The sequence below is a fragment of the Thermobia domestica genome, chromosome 7 (assembly GCF_964235325.1).
Source record: "Thermobia domestica chromosome 7, izTheDome1.hap1.1, whole genome shotgun sequence".
Lineage (NCBI taxonomy): Eukaryota > Metazoa > Arthropoda > Insecta > Zygentoma > Lepismatidae > Thermobia > Thermobia domestica.
Window position 1 is genome coordinate 32,153,477 of NC_137460.1, and position 27,481 is coordinate 32,180,957.

Genomic DNA, 27,481 nt, shown 5'->3' on the forward strand with positions numbered 1-27,481 from the left:
GGGAATTAACCAATCACTAGGAAGTCTACGCAGAGTGGCGAAGGAGTGCTCAAAGCTCCGTAGCAAGCAGTGAGGAGGTTAGTGGTCACAGAGCCCTGTAGCAGGCTAAGCAACTGAGTGTAGGATTCCCAACAGAGCCCTGTGGCAGGAGAAAGGAAAAGCCAGGAGTCCCGTAGCAGACTAGATGCTTGTGGTTAGGTTACTCCTAATGCCCCGTGCCAAACAGTAGAAAGGACACCAGAGAACTGGTACTGGTCCGCGGTCACGGTAATATTGAATTTTTATGTAGAGTGTCGTGCCAAATCCCCTGATTCCATTAGTAGAATGAAATATAGAAGAAATACATATGTACAGTTGAAAAGCTGGGTATTGCTATTTGAATTTGTAGGTATGGTAGGCTACATCTGCAGCTGTCGCAGAGTGGCTGATGGTGATTTCAGTACGAGCTCTAGAAAGGTATTATATGCGTGGTTAGCGATGGACGTTGCGGAGAGTGCATTCGGTGCCGATGTTAGCAATAGCTGGGTTAATATGCCTGGACAAAGTACGCCAGAACTTACAGTGGAGATGACGTAGACGTTCTCTAACAGAACGCAGCTCTAATTCTTCCAGAATTTGGTTATTTCGAGTAAATCTGTCGTGACCAGTGATGATAGGACCGGCTCTAGTTTGCACACTTTCGAGTGTCTGTAGGAGGCATGTTGCCAGGCAGGGCATGCATAACAAAGTGTGAACAGGACTATCATCTTGAATATGTGCACTCGGACCGCATGAAAAATTGAACTGCAGCGAGAGATGTGATATAATGCTGACATTTTGCGTAATGCTTTTTGATGAGCGCAGCAAACGTTAGTGGGACACGTGTTCGCCGATCTTTCCATCCATCCATCCTTTTCCTCAAAATGGCCCGGGGTCAGACTTTATAGATGTCATGTGGTTTTGACATGTACTCTACTTCTCCCTGCTCTTGTGAAACGTTTACACCACCTTGCAGAAAAAAGGACATCACTGTTTGATTCCAGTGTGCTAACATTACACACGCTTTCCTTTTTGTGCGTATTCACCCGTTCGAGCCCAAGTACTTTCCTTGTGAGACAATGGCTAGAGCTTCTACAATACAGGTTTGGACATGTCTAAACATGCGCTAAGTACCAAACTCCTGTGATGATCCTTTTGTTCTATAGCAAGACTTTCCTAGTGCCGATTTCTTTTTTTTCCGGTACTTTATATAAGTAAATAATGCCATTAGTGTATTCGCCAACTACCTGTAGTGTATTCACCAACTTTCCAAATCGAACCAACTCATGTACAAACTGTCGAAGCTGATATATTTAGTAAACTATAGAAAAATTGTCGTTTATACTTGCTCCTTCATGGAGACCACATGGGCGCCCTTGGGAATGAATTATTTCCAGAAGCCCTGTGTTATGCATCCACGCAAGTTCCAAACGAAATGTTCCCATCTTGCGTTAGTTATGATACCGACCTCCTGCCAAGACATTCCTAATTCAGTGCTCTCAAGGCTTTCTTTTCGCCCACTTTGATCCCACCCGTATGTCTGAATATCTCTGGGAATCCCTTATACCCTCCGGAGAATTCCTTATGCACGTACTGCACATTACTGAAATATGCATTTTAGGACATCGTGAGGTCTTTCGTGTGCTGATATGTACTGCCAGCCAGTGGCGAAGCCTACTATGAGGCTATAAAACCGGACCTACCCTGCTTTCTACCATATATTTTCTTTATCTTTAGTTTCTTATAAAATGAAGTAAATACTTCAACATTTCGGCTTTTTCCGTTAAAAAAATAAATAAAAGATTGGAAACACTCTGAGACCCTTCCGTCTCAACCTCACCAGCTCGCTAGACAGGCTTACGAGCTATACTGCTCAGGGAGCGAAACTGTTATCGCTGGGATTGAACGCATTGTTGGGAAAAGTGCGAGGGCTCGTCTGGGGGCCTTATCCAGAGACGTTCTAATGCGTGATTAGTGCCATACTAAAGAGTTTTACTAACATGTTTTCTGCAGTAGTCAGTCCTATAGTATGAAGCTAAGCATACATCAAAATGACTCTGCATAAGGCGGAGGGAGTTTAGTTTTAGGATTGAAGGCATCTTTCAATGTTAATATGATGTAAAATGATTTCCTCAACACAGAGTAAGAAATTTCTGTATAGAATTGTGTATTGACGATAACTTGTTTAATTTAGGAATACACTCTCAGAAGGTATGCAGAGTAGCTGTTTCTCTTATTTTCACATGGGACTCAGTCTATAATAGCTTGTAGAATATAAGTGGTATATTAAACATAAGTATAAATTTACGAAATTCTACATACAGAATAAAGTAATAATATTTGTGTGTAATTTCAGTAGAGTTTTCCGTTTCATAGAATCAGTGGGGTATTTACGATTTTGTTTCGGGAGGAGCTTTGTTTAATTTATTCCTGGAAATGTGAAAATTATGCAATATATATATAAAACAAAAAAATTGCTATAAAATTTCGGTGAGTGCCTAAGCCCAGTCCCTTAAATATGCCAATGCATAGAATACAATATTAAATATCTTGTGTTGATTGAAATGAAGTTTCTTCTGAGGATTAACATTTCTAATGAAGTCCTTATCACGTGACGCATCAATTAAATGCAATATTGTACTTACTTTAGAGTGAGAAATGCACAGCACTTTAAAATATTTTTAGTGGACTTAAATGGGAATATTCCATTAATACATATTGCGTGTTTTTTCACGTAAATATTTGTTGAATATAAAATAATAATAATAATAATAGAGTACTTTCCGTCGTACAACTCTTGTCATTTAAGCAAACATTTAATAACCAAGAGAAAACAATACCACTATATCACAGGGATGTAGCCAGCAGGTTAAAGTAGGAGAGACCCGTCGTTTTGAAGGGGGTCAAGCCAAGAAAGTGTTGCAGCTAGTGTTTTTGAGCCCTAAAAAAACGGATAATTTTGGTTTCCTTCCGGAAAACTAAAAACACTGCTTTTTAAGCTTATTATTATTATTATTATAGTTTTTCTCCATAAATTATATTCCAGATAGTTTTATTATATTTAACCCAGAACTACTGTCCCGGACAAAATTTTATACCTTTGTGCGTAACTATTTCAGTTTAAACCCTTGTACACACAACCTATGTATGTAAGATTGATTTTCTTTGAAATTGAACTTAGTTTCTTTAAGATTTCATAACAAAAATATTTATTTATTATTGGTGACTAAAAAACAATTATTTTATTAACAGCTATATCTTACTTCCTGTTTTACACCAAGTAGCGTTTAAAAAAAGCGAATGAAATCCAAACTGAAAAATTAAATAAAAACGTTGTTTCTTATCAAATTTTCCATCTGATAAAGAATATGTTTTATAATACACTAGATAGAGCATATAAAAATATAATATACTTACAAATTAATTTAGCACCAATGTTTTATGGTAGTATTTATAGTACCTTGTTAAATCATTTGTCATCAAACTGTCAAATATAAATTGCAGTAAATTGTGTAATCTGCTGTCACAAAAAAAAGTATACCATGTTATTTTCCGATCGGTAACTTATAAGGAAGAGATACCATCAGCGGCGTAGCGAGCATTACAAAATTGGGGGGTTGAAACTTGACATTGCCAAGTCTTAATAAAAAAATTGAAAAGTGTTTCGACAATCAGTCTCACTTTTATCAACCCTGTGGAAATTATTACAGCAACCTTATTTTCATAGTCGTCCCATTCCATGCCTCGTCTGAGATACGAATACGAGCAGCGTTTGTTCCGCTTTCGAGTGCAATTTTACACCTCAACTCAGGATCATCACCATTTACAATGCACAACTGTTAATTTGACAACTTATGGCTAGGTTAGGTAATCCACGTCAACCAATCGTCGTGAGAACCTCTAAAGCTATAATCTGTTGTAGAAATCCGTTAAAAAACGTAGAATAAGGTAAGCTATATTTACTGCTTGTGATATAGGAATATATGATTTACATAAACATTCAATTGAGGGGTTCAGTGATAGACCAGGCTAACCTGCACATAAATACCTCCTTAGCTCATCTACTTTATATTTTAAAGACGTTTGGTAAAACGCCGGATCTTGTTGGGTAGGGTGCGGAAAAAGGCTCTGGCAGAGAAGGGGGAGAAAGCCTGAGAGAATGTCTTTGAGAATGATTTTCTACCAAAATGAATAATGTATGTAGTTAGAGAAGATGAAAATGCACTATAATACATATTATAATATGAGATTTAATTCTACATTAAATTCATTATTTATTATCGAATTGAAATAGTGAAATTTATTCTGAAAAACAAGGTACGAAATCCTTGAGGAACAGGGAAATTCCCCCACTGAATATTTTTGGACAAAATTCCCTTACTAAATCCTTGCTGGAGGGGATAATACAGTGAAATAATGTCAGAAGTTTCCAAAGTAATTACTGTAATTCATATGTAATCAACGTGTATTTCATATTTAATTATTAGATGAACTAGCGATCAGCGGTATACTCGTAATACCTAACTTTGTATAGTTTACTACTTCTGGATGCCCAAATACATGAACTTTCTATATCGAAACTTTGAAGCACAGAAGTGCGCAAAGCTTTTTATTTAACTCTTCAGTCCTCCAGTCTCCTCTCACTTCGGTTTCATGATTTCGCACTCTGATGAAATATATTAAATACCGTCAGGATAAATACTAATATATAACCTCCCTTTTAGGCGCTCCTCCAACCACGCGCCCGGGGCACGTGCCTCGCTTCCTCCCCCATTGTTGCAGCCCTGTGAGCTACATAAGTAACATACAGCGGTATATGTAATGCTTTGACTTACAAATGCTATAAAGAAAGGAAGAATTGCAATTTTCGTTTAACTTTCGAAAGAAGCAATTACGGGGTTACAAGTAAGGTAGGAAAGGCAACACACACTGGTCTATGCTTTTACCCAGCAGACGTATTGGTTTGAACCCCAAAATGTGGCTTTTGGGATCTTGCACTTAGGTTCACAGCGGAAGCGACGAAATGACTTGACTGCAGTGCCGTGCCGTGGTAACTCAGCGCCCAGGAGTAGAGTATACGACGGCACCCCCGTACATATGGGTGAGATCGACAGACCAGCCGCGAAGTGTCACCATGCTTGGCGCGAAGCGGTAGCAAATTTTCAAAATTAAACCCTGCTTTTTCTTGATTTTGAGCACTTTTAATTACTTTTTCCTAGCATTTTATCCTTGCAATGCTTGACATCCATTGTAGCTTTTCTCCCCACCGAACAACACCCCCAGAAATCTACTGTGATATCATTCCGAAAACACATTTTGTTAAATTGTCCCTACTCGAAAAGCCCTGTAAATAGAGTCTTACTGCAAAACAACTGAAATAATCTATTGTCTTCCTCACTTTTGTTTCAAATGGAAAGGTTTATTCACACACAAAGCAGACACGGTTACACAATATATTCACTCTGGTATCAAAATCTACTTCCCCTTGATATTTTACTATTAGGAAAAAACTCTTAAATTTGTCAAATTTGCACACTATACATAGTAAAAAGTTTATACTAACCAGTCCCTGTCTTGTTCTTATTTTATTAATAGGCCTATTATTTCTTATTCTCTTATTAATCTCCACAATCTGCGTGTTGTCTTGTATACGCTTTTGTATCAAATGTTTTGCGTCCAATGCTCTACCTGCAACCGAAACGCTTCTTCTGTCTTCTGTTTTAATTTTGCACGCCACCTCTATTCAGCTTTTGTCAGTGGTACAATTTCCCGATTTTTCATTAAAGATTCTTCAAACTGTTTAGGAATATCAAATGAACAAAAGTGAATTGTGATCACTTGCAGAGTCAGATTTAGGTTTAGTGGGGCCGTAAGCTGTTGAAGGTAATGGGGTCCTTTACGTGTCCAGGTGAACGTAGGCACCCTATATACAGAAATGGATAAACTAATGATATTTTAGGAAGCAGGCTAACAGAAGGGGCACCATTACTTACATGATAGTAGCCTACACAACAGGAAGTACTGTTGCTACATCCTACGTATATGTAAATTTTATTTTATTGATTGATTTTCTTATCCTTTGGAAATGGATATTCAGTTTTCTTCAGGTTTTGGGGGCCCCCCAAGACAGTTTGGCCCTGAGCTATAGCTTGTTTAGCTTATACGTAAATCTGGCACTGATCACTTGCAACAAGTAAAGAAGCTTTCAACGAATATATCAATTTATTTCAAGATAAGAAACTACACAAAATTTATGCCAAGCCTATGATTTGCAGCACGAACAAAACGGTATTCTTCAAATTGCCAACTAGGTATTTTAATTTGCCAACTTGTAAGGAAATTGGGAACTTTGGGGGGGGGGAGAATTCCACTCATACCCCCTTAACGAGGGCCCTGGATACCAACCTATTTTTCGATCGGTATGGTAAAATAGTATTTTCCATACTATTTTACCGTAAATTGTTAATTATATGTAAACTTTGTTATTTTTAAATGACTGAAGCGAGGTAATCTTACGATGATGTTTTATAAGCTGGTCATTTGGGGGCCCTGACCCCGATGAGCCCCCGTGGCTACACCCCTGCTATACCAAGACGAAAATCTTTAATATGGAAATACTGTATAGGTAGTTTTAGGAGAGTAAGGCTCCCACGAATTTGCATTGGAATTTTATCGGGCTTACCCTACTTGTGGGACTCCCCTTCGCCACTGCTTCCAGCTCCAGTATTTATCGTTTTTGAAATAATACTTTAGAATGGATTTTCCCTCCAGTTTCTACAATCATATCTCTGACATTACGAAAAATTTTCCTGATTTATCAAGTATCAGCTGTTAACAGTTTGTGTAGTTGTTTATATATATAAAGAGAGAGAGAGAAAGAGAGAGGATGGATCAATATCTTGATGTACTCTAGCAACTCTTAAACTAATACCGATGTATACAAAATGTATTCATACCTCAAAATCCATCTGTTTCGTTGTCCATTTGGACAGGAATTAAGCCGATTGTCTTCAATCGAATCTCGCGCTAGGGTGTGGTCTGCTCTCGTACACTCAAGATCATACAATAATTTACAACTTATTGTTTTCTTGACAATTTCAGACTGCAGCATCCAGGGAAAGTAGTCCTTTCTAGTTGTAAATGATCAAAATTTACTTTATAATTAATTCAGCAAAAATATTAAAGGTTCTATTTTGTCCATTGAATCAAAATATCATCATGCATTTGAACTGCTATCATGCATTTGAACTAAGAGTTTGTAGAGACAAATCAAAAAATAATAAGTTCCTCATAGTAAAAAGTAAGAATAAAATGATTAATAAGTTTGAGAGTGTTACGTGAATTCAAAAATTATAGTTTATTTCTAACTGCTCTAAAATTTTCATTTTTTAAAAAATATAAACACATATTTTTATTTTGTTTCTTACTTTTTGTCACTGTCCATCAGTCCTTCACCGCATACAGAAGTTGCTCGTGAAAAGATTTCTAAAACCATTTCTAGCATTAATTTAACTAACTAACTCTATGGGCTATGGAACCCGTAGGTTCAATGCCGCGTTCACAAAAGCTCTCCACTGACTTCTATCCTTAGCTAACTGCATCCAGTTTCTACTTTGTATTCCAATCTCTGCGAGATCCTTCTTAATATTGTCCTCCCATCTGCGCCTAGGTCTTTCTAATGGTCGTTTTCTGATTGGTCTTCCAGTCAAGACTTTGAAAGCGTTTTTACTTTCTTCCATTCTAGCTACATGACCCGCCCACCTAAGTCTCCTAGACTTGACGACCCTAACAATGTTGGGTAAACCGTATAAATTATGTAGTTCCTCGTTATGAAGTTTCCGCCATTCCCCATTCCCGTTCTTCATTAATTTAAATAGATAATGTTAATTGTGAGCTACATGTTGCAATCGTATAATGCTAACACTACTACTAATTATTGTTTAAAGTTGTACGTATTTACTGTTTAAAAAATAAAAATGGATGTGCTATTTAGATTCGAAGTCAAATACTGTAACATTTCCTTTAGTCCAGAACGAGAAGGTTAATAGTCATTAGTTTATCTTTCTATTGTTAATTTACTTTTTGTATTAATTTTACTCTGAAGTTAAAATAATACCTAATACTGTATGAAAATATAATAGTTTCTTATCTCGATTCAGAACAAATAATCTGCTAAAATGTTATTACACATCTGTTCAGAGAAGTCTCCTATGGAAGAGCTTGACAATGTTGAAGGAGAACCGGAACTAAATCAAACAAAAAATGAGCCAAAAATGCTGATTGAAATGAACAGTTTAAACAATGTCAATATCTAATCAAATTTTGACTATATATCAAATCTTTACAATTATGTTTGTTGGTTTGTTCAAGTATTATCAACACGTTTTAGCGTCAAGGTTATATGAGACTTGAATCTGCAGTGTATGGTGGAGTGTAAACTACCGTAATGTGTTCAAATTTGAACGCACTTCAACCGGGAACCACATGCATTAAAGTCGGTAGCCATTATAATACTAATACATTTTATATACAATATTTGAGCTTTTATTGACTTCAGCATAAAATTATTGTAATGTAGAATGAACTGTGCCTTGTTAGAGTCGTCCAAAAGCGTGCTATACAGATTACAACACGCGTTTCCTCGAAGATAGGAGAGCGTGAATTGCAGTCTATATCAGTCTAAAGGAAATCACACTTAAGCGACCCCAAAATACATATTTTAACCATGAGCAATGTGCGCGGAAGGAACTCCAAATAGAACATAATTCCGAAACATCCTCTTCTTAGTAAATAGAATATTTCTTTTGTTTCTTGTTATACATGTTAAAGCGGTCTAAGTCATAATTTTTGTGTAAATAAATAAAGAAATTATAATAGAAATTATACGTCGTACCGTGTATGATACCGATTTCTAGTACGGATTCTTATTTTGCATTAAAAAGAGTACTTTTTCGGGTAACACTAAACCTATTCCTGCAAAGGGATATAAGACTCCAAGCAAATCAAAGCAGTGACATATACCTAGGTATAACATGGTATAACATGATATGGTGTCGAAAATTAATTAGTAATATCGAAAATCCGTGGTTAGGATGTGGTAGTAATTTTACTACTCAATAATTAAAATCTAGCATACGTATATTCGATGCAAGCAATTTTCGCACAGAAAAAAGCGATTTGTTAACGTGAACGGTGAAACAGTTCGACTAAGACTTCTTGATAATTTAACAAATTTAATTTAGATAATTAATAGTTTCTGTTCATATCTTTATCCCTTTGTATAGTACTGGGACATTTCCGATTTACAGAAACGTAATAACATTTTTTTTTCTTTTGTCCAAGCCAAACAAAATTATAATTGATAGAGAAAGCACGTTGACATGTCGAAAGATTTTTTTTCTACGTAACAGTTTGACTCCAGACGATTGACTGAAAGTAAGAGTTTGAGATTTTTACTTATCTGCATCGTAAAGAAAGACAAAGGTATATTTCGCATTTATTTCAAAAATAAAACAAACTGAAATATTTATCTGGTCTTTAAAGTGTAGCGATTGAAAACGCAAACAATATTTAGGAATATATTTTAAATTTCTAACAAAGAATAAAGGAATTAGCGTATTACTCATTTCACAAGGAGAACTAAATGTTTCACGCCGTCTTGCCAGTTGCAATTGCACACCATTTAAAATTTTATTTGTTCTACCGGTGAACCCGTTTTATTTTCAAACTAATATTAACCTGACCAAACACCTTTTAAACTAAATAACTACGGGCCTTATGCAGAGTCGTTTTGACGTCTGATTAACACCTTACTATGAAGTTCACTAACGGATGGTTATCATAATTGTATTCACAGTCTCTGATTAGGACGTAGTATTGCACGAAGTTAATCACATTTGACTAATTAATCTAGAGCAGAGTATAATCTTTAACCCACGAGTTAGCGTGCGACATAACATTTCGTATTTCGTAATTCATGTATTTTCATTTTCACAGACTATGCATGCGCTCATTTACTTTTTCGTAGTTGCCACATTAATTTTACTCACCGATGCATTGGGGTTCTTTAAGTTAATCATTCCCAAATCTTCATTTTCGTTGTACTAAAAGTGAACTATGAATACCAAAAAGTGCATCTTCCTTAGTAAAGATTTACCGCCTTATGCAGAGTCGTTTTGAGGAGTGATTAGCGTCATACTAAAGTTCTGACTACTACAGGAACCTTATATTAGTCGAACTCTTTAGTATGGCTATAATCACGTTTCAAAATGACTCTGCATACGGCACTTAGTATTTGTACAAACTAGTCTGTGACTAACCTTCGATTAACGAATTCTCTCTGAACACCGCCCTACGTTTCTAAAAGTAATAGCAAACATATACATCACGATTTACAGTATACTTTTCCACAGGAAAATAAAGTCGGATCAGAAGTACCATTACTGCGTCAATTTGGTAATAGTGGTTGAATAATAATATGTTCCAAGTGTCCTTGGGCCTTATGCAGAGTCCTTCTGACTTGAGCTTAGTGTCATACTAAAGAGTTGGACTAACATATGTTTTCTCCAGTAGTTGGGTATTTAGAATGACTTTAATCATACATCGAAATGACTCTGTATAAGAGCCTCCATTTCACAGCACTAAACTAATAACAGGGTCTGTTGTAATTTGTGTTTCTTCCACGCACATTTCCAGTTGTCCAACCATCCCCTCACCCACAACTACGGGAAAATATACTGTAATTTGAACACACATCAGTTTTGTACATGGTATGCTCTGAAGCAAGTAGTGTCTCATTCAGCTCACTCTTATTTTCAGTTTGTAGACTCGGACAAAATATTCTGAATGTTTAGTTCTATTTACAGGGTCCATTGAGAGCCGAATTAAGAAAGGGGCTTAAGGGGCTGTAGACCCGGGTCTAAAGGTGGACGGGGGCCTCCATTCTGATTAAAATCTCAACTAGCTGTCTAAAAGGAATCATCATCATAAGATAAAATATGACCAAAAATATAAAACAAATGTCTTCGTTTGCTACATCCACCGTCTCAATCAATTAGCATAAATCAGTTTTAAAAAACAAGATCGAATATGGTGCACGAGAAACGACCCGCTCGGGAGAGTAATACTCCCGGAAGTACGATTTTTTCGCGCGCTACTCTAGCCAGCATTATTACGCGCTATCCTAGTCAGTTGTTTAAGTTGGTCACAAAATCTACATCATTTAGTACAAGGGGAACAAAACGAGCCTTATATCATGGAGTACAAGGCCAACAAAACGAGCCCTGCGGGGCTTCTAACTCGTTTCTACTACTACTACTACTTATCTGCACAAGAGTAAGTAAATTACATTTTTAGTATTATTTTCGTATTATTTTAATTTAAAAAGTGTTGTAAAAATGTAAAAAAAAAGAAAACTTTCTTCGGGCCGGGCTTGAACTCACGCCAAAACAGATTTTCGTTACTAGCATATAGCGCTAGCCCATCGGCCACGAGGACCGACAACAACAATCGTCTGAATTCTGCTATTTGAATCCAACATGGCAAGACATAGATAACGCCAACCAATCAGAACTGTGTTTTTCTTTCCTACTTCCGGGAGCATTACTCTCCTGAGTTAGTCCTCATGAGAATCGTGATTTATATTTTCTCGTTGAATAGAAGTGTTCAACAAAAATCGCGAATTGTGTCTCCGAACTAGCCCTTATCAAGAATAAATTACGTGCTGTAATGCAAGGGCCACGTACTTTTCTAGCCCCGGACCTCCTGATGGGTTAATCCGGCCCTAGCTCCATTTTATATGAAAAGTCAATCAATGTTCATTTAACCACTTTTGTAATTGTGGAGAAATGTTAAAAGCACTGCCTTTCTGCAAAATATATACTGTATTTCGCTTGTGGAAATGTCTTTATAAATAAAAATATATATATTTTTTCTGGGATATTAGTGTAAACTCTGCTGTTCATTGGCCCAGGCACTGCAACTAAATCCTAGAGGTCTGGATAAATAGCGTGATGGACATACTGAATTCTAGTAACAAAAGTACTTGCTTTCATCAAGAATTTCAATAGTCAACGGCATCGATTTCTCTGTAAATTCAGTTGCAGAAGGTATATACAAGTATATGAGGATTTTAAGACAAATTGCATTCAAATTATGCCAAATATTGTATTTTCATAAATACAATATGGGAACCCACATGAGCTTTGGGGGGCCCGAGGCCCCCCGTCCCCAAGGATCGGCGTCCTTGTCAATAGTATCTTTTAATTAACGAAAGTTCTTATTAGGAGTTTAGAACATCGGAATTTACGAATAACTCACTCAAACATTGAAGAAAGTCAAAATTGTCCGCCTTATGCAGAGTCATTAGGCTATAGGCAGTCGGTTTGTTGTATGATTAGAGTTATGCTAAAAGCCTGACTACTGCTGGAAACATATGTTAGTCGAACTCTTTAGTATGGCACAAATAATGCTTCAGAACGACTCTGCATAAAGCATATTTTGACTTATTATTAGCGTTATACTAAATGCTTGGCTTCTGCTGGAAACATCGAGCTCTTTAGTAAGTCACTAATCACGCTTCAAAACGACTATGCGTGCGGCCCTCTATAATTAGTGTAGCCCGTGGGAAATTTAAGACTAAAATGGGAATTTCTGCTTTTTGAGATAGAATTTTATAAGGTTCCAGATTGTCATCACTGCTCGGACGTTTCAAATTATAGAACAATTGATAAGAAGATATGGGTTCCAAATTTTTAGTTTTGTTTCTGAATAAGCATTTCATACAAGAGATGTTCTACATACAACTCTTGGATTCATCTCCATTGGCAGTGTATTTAAAAACAAAGGTAACGAAATTAGAAACTTAACAGATAGTCTATTAATAGATATTAACAATTTCTCATGATAAATAGGTGCTTATGAAATTTCGGTGCTCCACGTTTTGGAAGATTGAGAGCTCAAGTCCAATAGTTTGCGTGGAAAGACTTATTTATGCAGCAAAGACAGGCGACAGAATTGGCATTACTGCTGTACCGCCGGACCACACGAAAATCGACATCTATGTATCTAATTTATCTCTATCTATAATTTCTTCCCCTATATGTCAGGTTGTGACCCTTGCGCACTTGCTTGCAGTTAACGTTCAAAATAGTGTAGACGTGGCATAAAAAACTAGTGCATAAAACAGGAACCAACTTGTGCTAGTTGGCCACTAAAAAGCATGAATGCTATCTAACAGTGTGAAGCCAGGAGCGTAGCATGGAGGAGGTAGGGAGCTGGGGCGTTAGCGGCGCTGAATATACGCATATTCAAGGATAGTGGAGAAACGTTTTATATGTCTTAAATGCATGGATTATGTTCTGCACAGCTTTGATGAAGATACTAAACGTCACCAAAAAAAATATATTAAAGTGTACTAAATTAGGGTAGATTAGATTAGATTTGTTTAGATGTTTATCTTCTTTTCTGTAGTTTCAATTCGTTTCTACACTTATGACAACTTGTTCATATGTTTAATAGACCATTATTTCCCACAATTTCAGGAACTGATACTCGTTATTTTTGTAAAGTAACACCATATATGACAATCTTATCATTTACACACCATTTCCACGCTGCCTTTCCCACAAATCCTAACATGTACCGTACCTCTCTGCCAAATAGTCCCTTCCACCTCCACATATAATGCCGCTTAAAACATCAAAAAGAACTAGAAACAGCAAGTATTTTCTTAACTTCAACTATTTCCCTTACCTTTCACTCACTCATCCTCAAAACCATAATAAATTCCATTTCATCTGGCAAATATTCTGAAATTGGTCCCGCGATACAGCACTTAACCCGACAGAATTAAACACAAAGTAAGACATCTGTATTTTCTGTTTAACATTGTTTGGTTACTAGTGTAAAATCATTATATGTGCTTCAAAACGAATAAAACAAGTAGGTGCACATAAGAGATGACTACATACTATTTTCTGTAAGCGTGGGTTCCCTCGGTTTGTCTCGTTTCCTCCCACTTTCTTCATTCCACCATTTTATTCATTACTCATCATCGCCGTCTCCTTTAGCCTGAGCGACATAACCCTGGGACGTAAAGCTCAAAGATTTCATTTCATATTTTCTATCGGCGGTATATTTGTGCAAATTGAACAGAACATATTTTATGTTTACAGGTGGACGATTACTAGTGTGAAACTGCGCCAAGTGCTATTAAAACTCGTTTCATTGCCAAAACACTTATTTTCACTACTATCGCTTACGCATATCCCCACCAACCCTGACCCACCTGGCTTTTTCGCATACACCGCCGTGCTAACGCTCTGGTAGACAAGCTACGCTCTTTCTAACTCGGTTAGAAGGTGCTCATGCTTGTTAGTGGCCTCCTAGCACAGATTATTTTTGCTTTGCAGTTGTTATGTTACAGAAGACGGATTTATGCGCACGTCGTAAGAGAATTGTAAATTTTTACTAATTATTTCTGGTGGGACCCTTGAATTTTATCTGTCAAGTGAGATATTTTCTCATCGCCCAGAAGAAACCTTTTAGGGGGCAATAAGATGGACATTAGTAAAAGAATTATAGTTTTTCAACAATTCTATCTAATGATGCGCCAAAGGTAAACCTGTGCGAATAAATATGGAAAAGTATTTGATATTTCATTAATCTATTATACTACTTCAGGCATTTATTCCGAAGTTGGTCATTTCCTTGGTTTTCGACAAAAAACGTAACAACAGCCACGAAAATTTAAAATTTGTCAATTTTTAAGATTTCTTTAAAGTGTGTAATAGAGTAAAGTAGAGTAGAGTAGAGTAGAGTTTAGTTTAGTTGATTTGATGTTTAACATCTCTTTCAGCAGCGAGGCTATATCAGACGGGTAAGGTAGGGATAAGTAGGTAGAATAGGGTCGGGTTAGATTAGGCTTAGGGAAGTTGGACCCGTTTCGTTAAAATTAGGAATTGAACTGTCTCTGTACACTTCCAGCCATGTTTAGAATACAAATGCTGGCACTTTCCCACATTCCAACCACGCAGTAATCTTCCGCGAAGTACTTCCATCTGCCTATCTAATAGTTCAATCATTATATCTGCTTATGAAAAAATTAACACAAGTTCCATTCTCCTCAAATATTATCAAGCACACAAACAAGCAAATTATCTATTTCTTCCTGGAAAATTTTCAAAAGTTTACTAGAAACGGACGACCAACTTTGAAACTTAATCCATACTTAATAACAACAAGAAAGAAACAAAAATGGAAAGGTTCCCTGCAGATTGAAATTGTCCAACGGGCATAAAAATAGTGATAAAATTCATAAATAGTATCTGCGTTTGATAACACTGCCTAACAAATAAAAACGTTTTATATACTTCCGCGAATAGGTGAATCTTAAGCAAACGGTCACGCTGATTTCGAAAATCACCATAAAAATGTCCTGTCACGTCAGGTTCAAAAGATATAAGCATATATTTATTATTCACATTATATACAGTACAACCCCGATTATCCAACAGTTTTCGGGTTCGATCCCAGCCTCCGCCAAGTGAACTTTGTGGTGGACAAACACCGTGTGCGTGGGTTTTCTCGGGGTTCTCCCGTTTCCTCCCACTTTCTTCATTCCACCATTTCATTCATTTCTCATCTTCACCGTCTCCTTTAGCCTAACCGGCATAACCGTGGGACGTAAAACTCACAGATTTCATTTCATTTCATTTCCAACAGTTTTCGGGATATTTCTCAGCCCCTATTTAACGGATTTACAGAAAATGTTAGAGTTAATCTTCTAGGGCTATTTAGTTATGTCTCCCAAAATTTGAAAGAGATCGGTTTAATAGGGGCTGAGAAATAGCCCGTCTTCGTCGGGTAATCTAGGTCCTACTGTATTATACGTACATTAAAACGTTTCGATACAGATTGTTACATGGTAACGCGTATTTTGTTCATCAAATCAATAACGTCTATACAGAAATACATATTCTCCTCTATAGCAAAATAATGTGCAAAGGATTGATGTCTGTGTCGAAACACAGTAATTTTCATTGCTTTAGTCTAGAACCTAGAAGTTCGAATGCTTCTTTCGACAAATTTAAATCACGTGCTAGATTATTTAAGTCTTACCACTCTATTAAATGTGTATCATTGTCAGCATGTATTGGTATAGTCAAGATCTTTTGACGTAGAAGAATCAGCTGCCTCCGGTGAAACATCAAGTTCTTTCCAGTCATCTTCTTCCACTGTCCATGTGTCAGGGGGTTCACGTATTGGTAAATCATCACTGTGAGGCCAGGTCGTGTGGCCGAAGGAATATCAGGATACTGGGTGACGTGTTTACTTTCTCTAGACATTCCGGAGATCTTAGTCATGCAGAAGTAACAGTCCTTAAGATGGTTTGTTGGTATCCCCCCCCCCTTTGTACAGCAAACGGCAAGGCGTTTAGTTTCCCATGTGATCACAACGTAAGATTTGTTGTACAAGTTATACAGCACTGATGAGAAGCCCATGGCTTTTCATGGTCACCAATTAGACAACCGGAGTACAAAGAATAAACAAGTTTTATAATGTTACAAATTTTCTACCGTTGTGATTTGGGTATAAATCTAGCATACACATAACAAAAATTATCCGGATGATTAGTACACGTTCGGCGTAAACCAGCGAGTACCAATAACTCACTCGATACACAGCACAACACTCGATTTATAAAGCAATACGCTTCAAACACAAACAGGGGCCGCAATGGCTCAGTGGTAGAGCGTTCACTTCTGGTGCATGGGGTCACGGGTTCAAACCCTGCTCCCGCCAAGTGAACTTTGTGGTGGACAAACACCGTGTGGTTGGGTTTTCTCGGGGTTCTCCCGTTTCCTCCCACTTTCTTCATTCCACCATTTCATTCATATCTCATTATCACCGTCTCCTTTAGCCTAACCGGCATAACAGTGGGACACAAAACTCAAAAAATTCATTTTCATTTCAAACACAAATACAGGCTCGAAAAGATCTTGTCAACAACACATTGCTACATGTTAAAGAGATCTTGTCAACAACTCTGAATTCTGACACCTCACACAGGGATCTATTTTTCTTTGCAAAGGAAGGAGAACAATATAAGACGTTGGGGCGTGAGTTTTTTTTTTCTTCACTTTCAGGCATCAATGGGCTATAGGAACGAAAATACATAGTGATATGCGGCGCGAATAACGAAATAATTATTTTTGAATAGAAAAATAACCTAAAGGGCTTACAGATTAGTGTTGCCAATTTATGGATTTTGTCGCTAAATCTAGCGATTTGATAATTTATTTAGAGATAAGATTTGTTCCAATTACCATTGTTTAACAATTTTCGAGATTTAGCGATTTTCGAAATCTACAGCAAAGACACTAGTATTATTTCCATTACAATTAAGGTTTCTAGCGACTTTTCACAGTACGTTTAGTGATATTATTGTTAACGTTCTTGGCAACACTACTTATAATTATCTATTTGAAGAAAATATGTAAGAGGGCTTTGAGAGGCTCGATCTCGTTATGACAAAATATTTTAAACTTCTACTTTTCGATTCTTAATAATTAACTGAGCTTATTTACGTTCTTCATTTCAATAAATTATATGAATGAGCAAAATATATCTCATGCAATATCTCAGAACTGTGATGTGATGTGCACAAATTGTTATCATTTTCGTTTCCTACGCACAAAATCATTTAGAATCTCGTATTATTTACCCGAAGGTAAAAATCATGTTGGGCAGTCCAATTTATTTTACAATTGTTATCCATATGCTTCGTACTTTACTCTGCTAAAATTGACAACCGCTACCGTAAGTAAAAGTTCAAATCATTTCACTGATTATCTCCTATGTCAACTTAAATGTGGACTTCGCGGTAAACTCACACAACTGCGCTTGTCTGTACTCAACTGCATATCTTATGACTTTTTACCTATACGGAAAAGTTCGCTTTCTTTCAAATCTCAAGTTTTTGTGCCCCTGCACAGCATTCTACCGAATAAACCACTCAATTAAAAGTACGTAGTTTAATATCTCAACTTAAGACATGAAGAAACGATTTTAGAAGTAAATATTATTTATAGCTGTGATTCTAGATTTGTATTCAGAATCTGCACGCAAGGAAGTTTCGCGAACTTCATGAAGGAAAAGATTAGAAGATGAGAACAGCAAATTGAAACACGAGAATTTCGTGTTTCAATTTGTTGTTCCTTAGAAATCTATTCCAGGATGTAGCAGGAGTGCTTCCGTATACGTATCAACGAAGAAAATCTAACTTACCATTTTCTTACTGTACGCTTGTAACCTTAGGTTACATATATCACCTTTTAGGGAACCAAATTTGAGTTACCTGTTGTAATTTCACCAAAAGATGTTTCCAAAAGGCTATTTTCACGTGAACGTAACGGCAAATTCACATTGTGAAACAAACTTATTTTGTGTGTATATCATAAATGAATAGCGAGAAAAGAAGCATAAAGATGTGTTAATATTTACTCCACCTTATTAATCATTTTCATGATCTAATCTTTCCTTTTCTTATCGATACCAATATGTTCACGTAAAGCCATGTGCAGCTAACAGTCACTGTTAATTTAATCTCGCCAACAATAGCTGTGTATAAAAATAAGTTAAATATTAGATATTTTGTAAATGATGCTCCGTAAGAAAAAGTTTTCTTATAAATACAGTACTTACTGGCTTTTGCCATTTCAGATGATATAGCTTCCTATTTAATTTTTCAAACTATCTCCCATGGCATGGAAGTTCACGTAGAATACTCTATTCGATGCTCCTGGCCAAAAAAAAAATGAAAAAGAAAGAAATCTACTCTTTCAGTTTAACTTTCCATGTTTGTACACTTCAGGCTGAGAGAGACTGATGATTAAGGGAAGTAAGTGAGTGATTACGCAAGAATTGGCACATGAAAATGTGCGAGGAAACGAGTACCACGTAAAAATTCACATACACGATGTTGTCCACCACAAATTTACTTGAGCAGGAATACTACACACCAAAGGTAGGCCGTCTACACCTTACAAGGGAATGAAGGGAGAATTGATATCGAGTTGGAACGTTGTGCATACATCAATCGAAAGCACTAATGATGCTGATTAAGAATCTGTAATAAAAAGTTTCCACATAAATGTATTGAAGGAGTTATGTCGATTTGTCACTTTTCACAGTTTTCGCACTTTTTCACGTTATTTCAATTCCATTCGCTACCAAACTCATACAAACGACTAATTCACGCCCTAGAAATAGTTTGGATATGTTTTCGTTACTCATATTTGAGGAAACATAACATTTGGAGCATAACAGAATCAAATGTATTAGTTGACATAAGATGTGCAGTAATGACATTTCAGCACATACTCAGGGTTATCAACAAGAAAATGGTTGAAGCAAAAATGTCTTTGCACCAGGAGCAACAGATTCTCGCAAGTTTCTCACAATGCTTACAGTTGGCGACACCAAACCTGAAACAAAATTTGCTTGGCGAATCAAAAGCAGGATATTCACCAGTCTTATAACCAGCTTTAATAAATGCATATTGATACAACACAATGTATCTTCGCAAACTCATCTGATTGTGTAGAATCGAAGCAAATATAATGCGCTGGTCTAGTTGAAATATTTTATACCCGTCAAGTTCGAGTTTCACATAGTGTTCAAGTTTCTTCAAATAATGTTTCCAAACACCAAACCCATAAATGTCTAACGGCTGACAGAATCGCGTGCAGTTTTTTGGGATATTCTCAACCTTCACCATTGCGCCAAGCACTAGATTTTCGGATTTTCGGGATTTCACATTGTTTCCCTCACCCTTGGCCCAAATTTTCCGCTAGACTCTTGGAGTGTTACCATAATTTTGTCATGAACAACTCCGCTCATCGGAACTATTGGTAACATAGTGAAAGAGTGGGTTATAGCATTTGTTGACTGCACAACTTTTTCAACTCTATCTTGTCCTTTGAACGCCAGAGTGCGATTTCCTGACATTTCATATTGAACACCACTCTGATCGGCGTTCAAAACGTTTGCGGCAGCGATGCGTTTTTCATTGATTGTGTTGCTGATGCTGGTCGCAAATTTGTCTGCTTCCGTTTCCAAAAGCTCCTGATCTTCGAAGGAAGGCTTCGTCACGCGACTCGTGATTCGGCGGCTGGTAATTCCACGGGCTTTTTTAAACTGCTGTACACACCAAGACGAAGCCTCGAACGAATGAGTGAAATCAAGTTTGGCTGCATTTTTCATCGCCCAGATTCGTATGTCGTCGTCGTGAATTGGATGAGCAGCCGCAGCAGCTGCGTTGAAATCGGCAAACGTGTCGTCGCTTATTTGCGTCAGCTTCAATACTCTATTCCCACCAGATGCGAATTGTGTTTTCCACGCACGAATGAGAGGCCAGTCTGGTGCCCAAGAGTGTTTCTTACGGATGGCAGTGATTTTTTTGCATTTGCCTCGCGGTGTCCATGCACAATCAAGAACCATCCTCATCTCGTCGTCTGTGTATTTCCGAGTGTCTGAATTTTTCGGACGACCTGTTGATGTCGATGGTTCATAAACAGGGTCTTCATCCAAAATCAAACAGCTCCTTCGTGATGTATGTAAATGTGCAACTGGTGTATCACCGTCAATCACGCGAAAGTCTGTCAAAACCAAAGTTTCTGAAATGACATCGCCTTTTTCACAGCCTTCAATAATCATGTCACTAATGGCGGATTCGAAGTCAATTTCACTTGACGTTTGTTCAGCAAAGTTGATCCGATTCCGCTGGATATAGTCGCTGACTGTTCAGTTACAATTGCCAAGACGTTGGCAATATTCATTTGCGGCGTTTTGTACCTTGTAACAAATGAACAACATTTGAGTACACATCAAAACAAGCACCTTGTTACCTCGGCGAGAGCACACTGACAACTGTTCGCGTGTATTTACAGTCCGAAGCTAGGCATGGGAGAATCGAAGTTGTTGCGCACTTTACCGCATAGATGGCAGTACCACACAGGGACTTTACTATGCGTGCAATATGGCTTATGATGCTTTCTCACTATGCACTTCACATAGATGCTTAGCTTTCGATTTGTTTTCACCTACTTAACTAATTTCAAAACAACAAAATCTCGCAAAATTTGAAAAGTGACAGATCGACATAACTCCTTCAATACATTTATGTGGAAACTTTTTATTACAGATTCTTAATCAGCGTCATTAGTGCTTTCGATTGATGTATGCAGAACGTTCCAACTCGATATCAATTCTCCCTTCATTCCCTTGTTAGTTACTGTGCCAAATGCTTCTGGCATTTTCCTATCAGAATAACTCTCATCCTATTATATTTAGTCGTTTTTCATTTATAAGCATTGGACGTTTAATCTGATTCCCAACGGAACCCACTTACATAATGGTCATTTCATAAAAAGTACCAACACGAAAACAAAAAAAAACTTCATTATCTTTGGGGTGATATATCTGTAGACGTAAGCTGCCATTTAATATTTTCGGGTGATGCCCAAGGTATAATTTATCTCAATTTAATGTAATCTTATCATCTGCAACAATTTACAATCTATAAACACTGGGTATCATATCTTAAGACCTAACACACAATCGACTTGTTGCTAAAGGTGTCTTCAACTTCTCTCTAAAACCATCTATCTATCTTGCCAATCGTTTCCTCGTTGCTCGATATTATATCTTAATTGCATCACACAACCTTGTTTAAAAACTTGTACCGTTTCTTGTCCATTGGTATCACTCAAAAATTTCTGTCATCCACCGATCATCTCTTCTTCCAATATGTTCGACCCATTTCAACTGCAATGCTTTAGTTTTATGATAATATTCATCACTCCTATCACTTTTCTAATCTATGTAATATATTGCTACCTTTGCGGACCTTCCTAGCATAGACTACATCTCATGCTTCGTTGTGTAATCTAAAGACCATGACTTCGTGATTTTCTCAGTGTCCAAGACTCTGACACCCTCCTCTAAACAGGCATAATACATTCAGTAAAAATTTTATGCTTGAGATATATTTCACTTCTCAAAATGCACCTAATCTTTTAGTACGGTTCAGCCTAGTTTAATTCGTACTTTTATTTCTTCATTGATTTCCTCAGTGGTAGAGCGTTCACCTCCGGTGCTTGGGGTCCCTGGTTCGATCCCAGCTCACGTCGTGTGGACATTGTGGTGGACAAACACCGTGCTCGTGGGTTTTCTCGGGGTTCTCTCGTTTCCTCCCACTTTCATCATTCCATCATTTCACTCATCGCTCATTATCACCGTCTCCTTTAGCCTAACCGGCATAACCCTGGGACTTTAAACATAGATTTCATTTCATTTACAAAGGTACAATCCAGTTGGTACAGTTGATTTTATTTGGGTGTAAATTGTAATATCAATCACACCTGGGTGAAAATATTTGTGACACACGGTTGCAACTTAATGGAGAACGTTTACTGCCTTTGAAAAGAGATGATAATTACGAGAGCTATGGAAAAAATCATATCCCAACCTAGAAGGAGTGTAGATAGAAGAATAAAATTGTACAGTTTTAAAAAATATACCTGTGTATGTACAAATATATATTTTCAGTTTTCACTCCTTTGAAATAATCATGTATGCCCATCCAGCTAAATTCACGAACATCAAATTTTTGTTTCAGCAAAAAAACTCATCGAAGAGAATTCCTGAGGAAATGAGTGAAATACTATGGTACTATCCTCCCTCATATGCTGTGGTGAAGAAGTGGGTGGCACAATTTGAACATGGCGACTTCTTAACAGGTGATACTATACCTGCAGGAAGTAAAAAAGCAGTGACAGTTCCTGAAGTTTTGGATTAAATTCGTGTTATTCTTGAAAATCGCAAAATCTCTACCAAATGTGTCGCATAGATTTTGAACATTTCTTGAGAACTCGTCGGTAGTGTAAATCATAATGAGTTGAACATCCGCAATCTCTCGGCAAATTGCATTCCCAAACAAATCTATCTCTAGACCAAATGCGTGAAAAAGTGAGAGAATGAAGGGAAGTCATCTCCCATTTTGACCGCAATTTCGACCAATTTCCGTCGGAAGGGTTCTATCACTAAGGTCCTGAAACGAAACAACAGTCAATAAAATAACAGTAGTCAGGTTTCCCTCGCCTAAGCAGTTCAGAAGACAAAAGGCAACTAAAGAAGTGTTTCCAACATTTTTTGGGGATAAGGATGTAGTCGTAATCATAAACTACTTAGTTAAAGGTGAAACATTTATTGCAGAATAATGCTCTTACAAAATTGAAAGTTAAGTTGAAAGTGCAACGGCATGTAAATTGGGAAAAATGAATTGTGTTTCCTTCAAGACAATGTCCCTGTCCATCCAGCACTGCAAACAAAAGAGATCATTAGCCAAGGTTTCAGTCTGAGGATAATTCTTGTTCCCCAGATATAGGTTCGTCATAATAATACTTAATCCCCAATCTCCCCAATAACTAAACGGACACTGTTACGGATCTGATAAAGAGTTAGTTAATGTAACGGAGCTGTGGTGCAAGGAATAGTCTTCAGAAACTTATTTGCTCTGCCAAATTTGGATCACCATGCAAGGAAGTGTATTGGACTTCGGGTTGGGGAGTATGTAAAATAAGTATAAAATTTCATCATTCCACGTAAACTCCTGAGTTGGGCTACAAAATTTTTTAGCAGCTACTCGTATGTTCTTTGCTGTAAAAATAATAATTTTTACATAATTCCGAAATATTTTTCTACTTCCTTTCGTATGTCTGTGTTCTATGTGTCAAAATATAAACGAAAGATAGTTTTTTTTTTTTTTTTGCGTAGCACTTATCATGTCTAAGTCGATTTCACACGATCGCTCATAAATATTTTCTCACAACGTCAACACTGGGACAAATCGTGTTCTTCCCTTTCAAAGCTATGGATTCACCCAGACTCCTGCAAATCGTTCAAGAGAATCTTCAGTCGCTCTCCGCACTCTGAAACCCTTGTTTTTCAGTCATCTATAAGTTTATTCTGCCAAACTTAAGACTAAGATTTTTTTTCACACATCAAATATTTTCTGTTCTGTACCAAAAATTGTTCCTCAAAATGAATATTCCAATAGTCTTTTTTAAATGTCTTTCCCAGATTCGAAACAACGAAATTCACTTCTTCTATGACATATTCATGTTCTGTGAAAATTCTAGTATACAAATTTGTGGCTCTGTGCTGAACTTTCAAGAAATAATAGCGGGAAACATTTTAATCAATCTCGATATTGAAACTTGGTCTCAGTACTGAGATACTGAGATACTGAGACTTTTAGAGAGTCTTCTTACAAAATTTCTACTTCGTAGAACAAGGTAACGTTTAATCATCTCTCCATCCTCATAAATTTTGTATTTCAGAGAATTCCGTCGTACTGTACACTAAGAAAATGACTCGTTTGCTTAGTGAGGTTTAAATCAAAACTCCGATGCTAGTACTCGAATTTCTATTAAAACTATCCTTTATAAAGAAATCTAAATTACTAGTAATCGAGCAGAGAATTCTCGGTTACCATATTTTGTTTCTTTGACCTATTTCTACCCTACTAGTTACCGAAAAGAGTGACAAAAATGTTTTAACCAATTCACTCAGTTACTTGAACCACTTAAAAGCTGTGGGTTTTGCATCCAATGCATAAGACACCAAAACAACATGAAAGAAAGCTGCGTACCAACTTCCAACCAAATTGATCCGCTTGGGAGGGTTGATGGTCGATTACGTTCTTAGTGGAAAAGCAAGAAATGACATTATTTTCTGCAGAGCGTGACTACCACCGTCTCCATAGCCGAGAATGTTAAGGCGATATCCTACTAATCTATGAGTGAGTGAATCTAATTGTTTCAATTCCGTTCAATTATGTTTATTTATTTATTTTTCTCAATGTCGTGTACGTACTCGATAAACTAATCCCCTCGGTTAAATGAATGAAGATTAAGTAGGAGAAACTGACACCTCGATATTATATATATGAAGGGGGCGCGGTGGCTCAGTGGTAGAGCGTTCACCTCTGGTGCTTGGGGTCCCGGGTTCGATCCCAGCCCCCGCCAAGTGAACTTTGTGGTGGACAAACACCGTGCTCGTGGGTTTTCTCGGGGTACTCCCGTTTCCTCCCACTTTCTTCATTCCACCATTTCACTCTCATTATCACCGTCTCCTTTAACCTAACCGGCATAACCGTGGGACGTAAAACTCAAAGATTTCATTTCATATATATATGAACAAAGCTACTCGGTTACTAGAGACCGAATTTTGGCTAATGTCATCCTGAAAAATTTCTCAGTATAGCAGATTTTCCGTAGCCAAAGACGCATACTACCAGATCATTCTTAACTAGCAGACCTAATATTGAAATGAGAAAGAAGCTGGTCAAGGGTTAAAACTCTATGGCCTATGGAACCCGGAGGTTCAATGCCGCGTTCACAAAAGCTCTCCACTGACTTCTATTCTTAGCTAACTGCATCCAGTTTCTACTTTGTCTTCCAATCTCTGCGAGATCCATCTTAATATTGTCTTCCCATCTCCGCCTAGGTTTTCCGATTGGTCTTCCTTTCAAGACATTGAAAGCGTTTCTACTTTCTTCCATTCTAGCTACATGACCCGCCCACCTAAGCCTCTAAGACTTGACGACCCTAACAATGTTGGGTAAACCGTATAAATTATGTAGTTCCTCGTTATGAAGTTTCCGCCATTCCCCATTCCCATTCCTCTTGGGTTCGAATATTCGTCTCAGGATCTTGTTCTCAAATACTTCCAGTTTATGTTCTTCCCTCAGACTAAGCGACAATGTTTCGCAACCATACAGAACAACAGGCATGATTATCGTTTTGTATATTTTAAGCTTCAGATTCCTCGATAGAATTCGCGACGACAAGAGATTTTGAACCGAGTAGTAACACGAATTCCCTGCTTTTAGTCGACATTTAATTTCTTCGTGAATATGATTTTCCTCTGTTAATACTGATCCTAAATATTTGAAACTATCCACTTTATCAAAAGTATTATTTAATATTTTAACGCATCCATAATTTGCCGTATTACGGTCCCGACGCACTTCCATGTATTTAGTTTTCTCTGCATTTACTTCTAAACCCATGTCCCTGCAAGCGTTTAATAAGATCTCTTTCTATTGTTCTCCTATCATTCCTTATTAAATTTACATCAGCATAAGCCATAACCTGGTAAATACCGTTCAACTCTAGGCCCTGGTTGCTATCTTTGATTTTCCTTATAGCGTATTCCAGAACAAATTTAAATAATTGTGGCAATAACGCATCTCCTTGTTTCAGGCCATTCTCGACGTGAAAGGTCGGGAACAAAAATTTTCCCACCCGGACTTTACTTTCGGATTCATTTAAACATGTCTTAATTAATCTAATTAGCTTTCTCGGTATTCCAAGTTCTGTAAGAACGTTGTATAATGTTTCTCTCCTAAGCGAGTCGTACGCCTTTCTAAAATCAATAAATAGTTGATGTACCAGGGTGTTGTATCCCCACTTTTTTCGAGTATTTGGCGAATGGTAAATATTTGGTCGATAGTTGATCGATTTCGTCTAAATCCGCAGTGATAATCTCCAATAATTTCATCTGCGTATGGGATCAATCTTGCTAATAGAATATTTGAAAGGAATTTATAAGATGTTGACAAAAGAGAAATGCCTCGATAATTATTACAGTCACTTGGGACAGTGATTGATTCTTTCCACTCCTGTGGCAATTCTTCCTTGTTCCAGATAAGGAGAATGAGTTTGTGTATCTTGTTCCACAATTTTTCGCCTCCAGCTAAAATTAACTCAGCCGGAATTTCATCTACACCCGGAGATTTGTGTTTCTTTCATTTCTTTATAGCGGTTTCTACTTCTATTCGGTTGGGTTCTGGATTATACGGTTCTGTGGTGTGTATCCCCTTTTCTCCACGCACACTAGTTTGTGGTTGCGTGTTAAACAAATCGTCAAAGAAATCTTTCTATCTATTTAAGATGCTATCCGTATCAGTGAAAACTGTACCGTCAGATTTCTTTAATATATAAGCACGAGGTTGATAGCCTTTCTTAAATTCGTTGATTCCCTTATACATGTCCCGGATGTTTTTATTTTTACTATTATCTTCAAGTTCCTTAGCTTTAGCTTTCAAACAGTCGCGTTTCTTTGTTCTAAAAGTTTTGGAAGTTTCCCGCCTGATATCTGCGAAATTTTGTGTAGTTATTTCATTCGGATTTTGTAGCCAACGTAATTTTGCCTGTTTTCTCTTCTCGGTTAGTTTAATGTATTCCTGGTCGAACCATGGTTTGTTCCTACGTATTTCTGCGTGTCTCAATTTTCCTTTGCTGAAATTTTAATGCTATCTCTAATTTCAATCCAGGTATCCTCAACACTAGTGCACTCCGAATCTTCTAAAGCCAGAATCTATTCGAAACTTCAA

The 27,481-nt window shown here is 37.2% G+C and overlaps 1 protein-coding gene across 4 annotated transcripts in view; it reads left to right on the top strand.

Moving 5' to 3' along the window:
• LOC145689992 (uncharacterized) overlaps positions 1 to 27,481 on the top strand; it is a 38,083-nt gene that overhangs the window by 2,513 nt on the left and 8,089 nt on the right. For 2 of the 4 annotated variants that reach the window (XM_081764452.1, XM_081764454.1), the window contains exon 1: positions 12,573 to 12,863. The exons of 1 other annotated variant lie outside the window; for it this stretch is intronic. The gene's annotated coding sequence lies outside the window, so the exon portion shown is untranslated. Of the gene's footprint in view, positions 1 to 12,572; positions 12,864 to 27,481 lie in introns of those variants that run through there. One more of the 4 variants, XM_081764455.1, reaches the window with a different exon arrangement.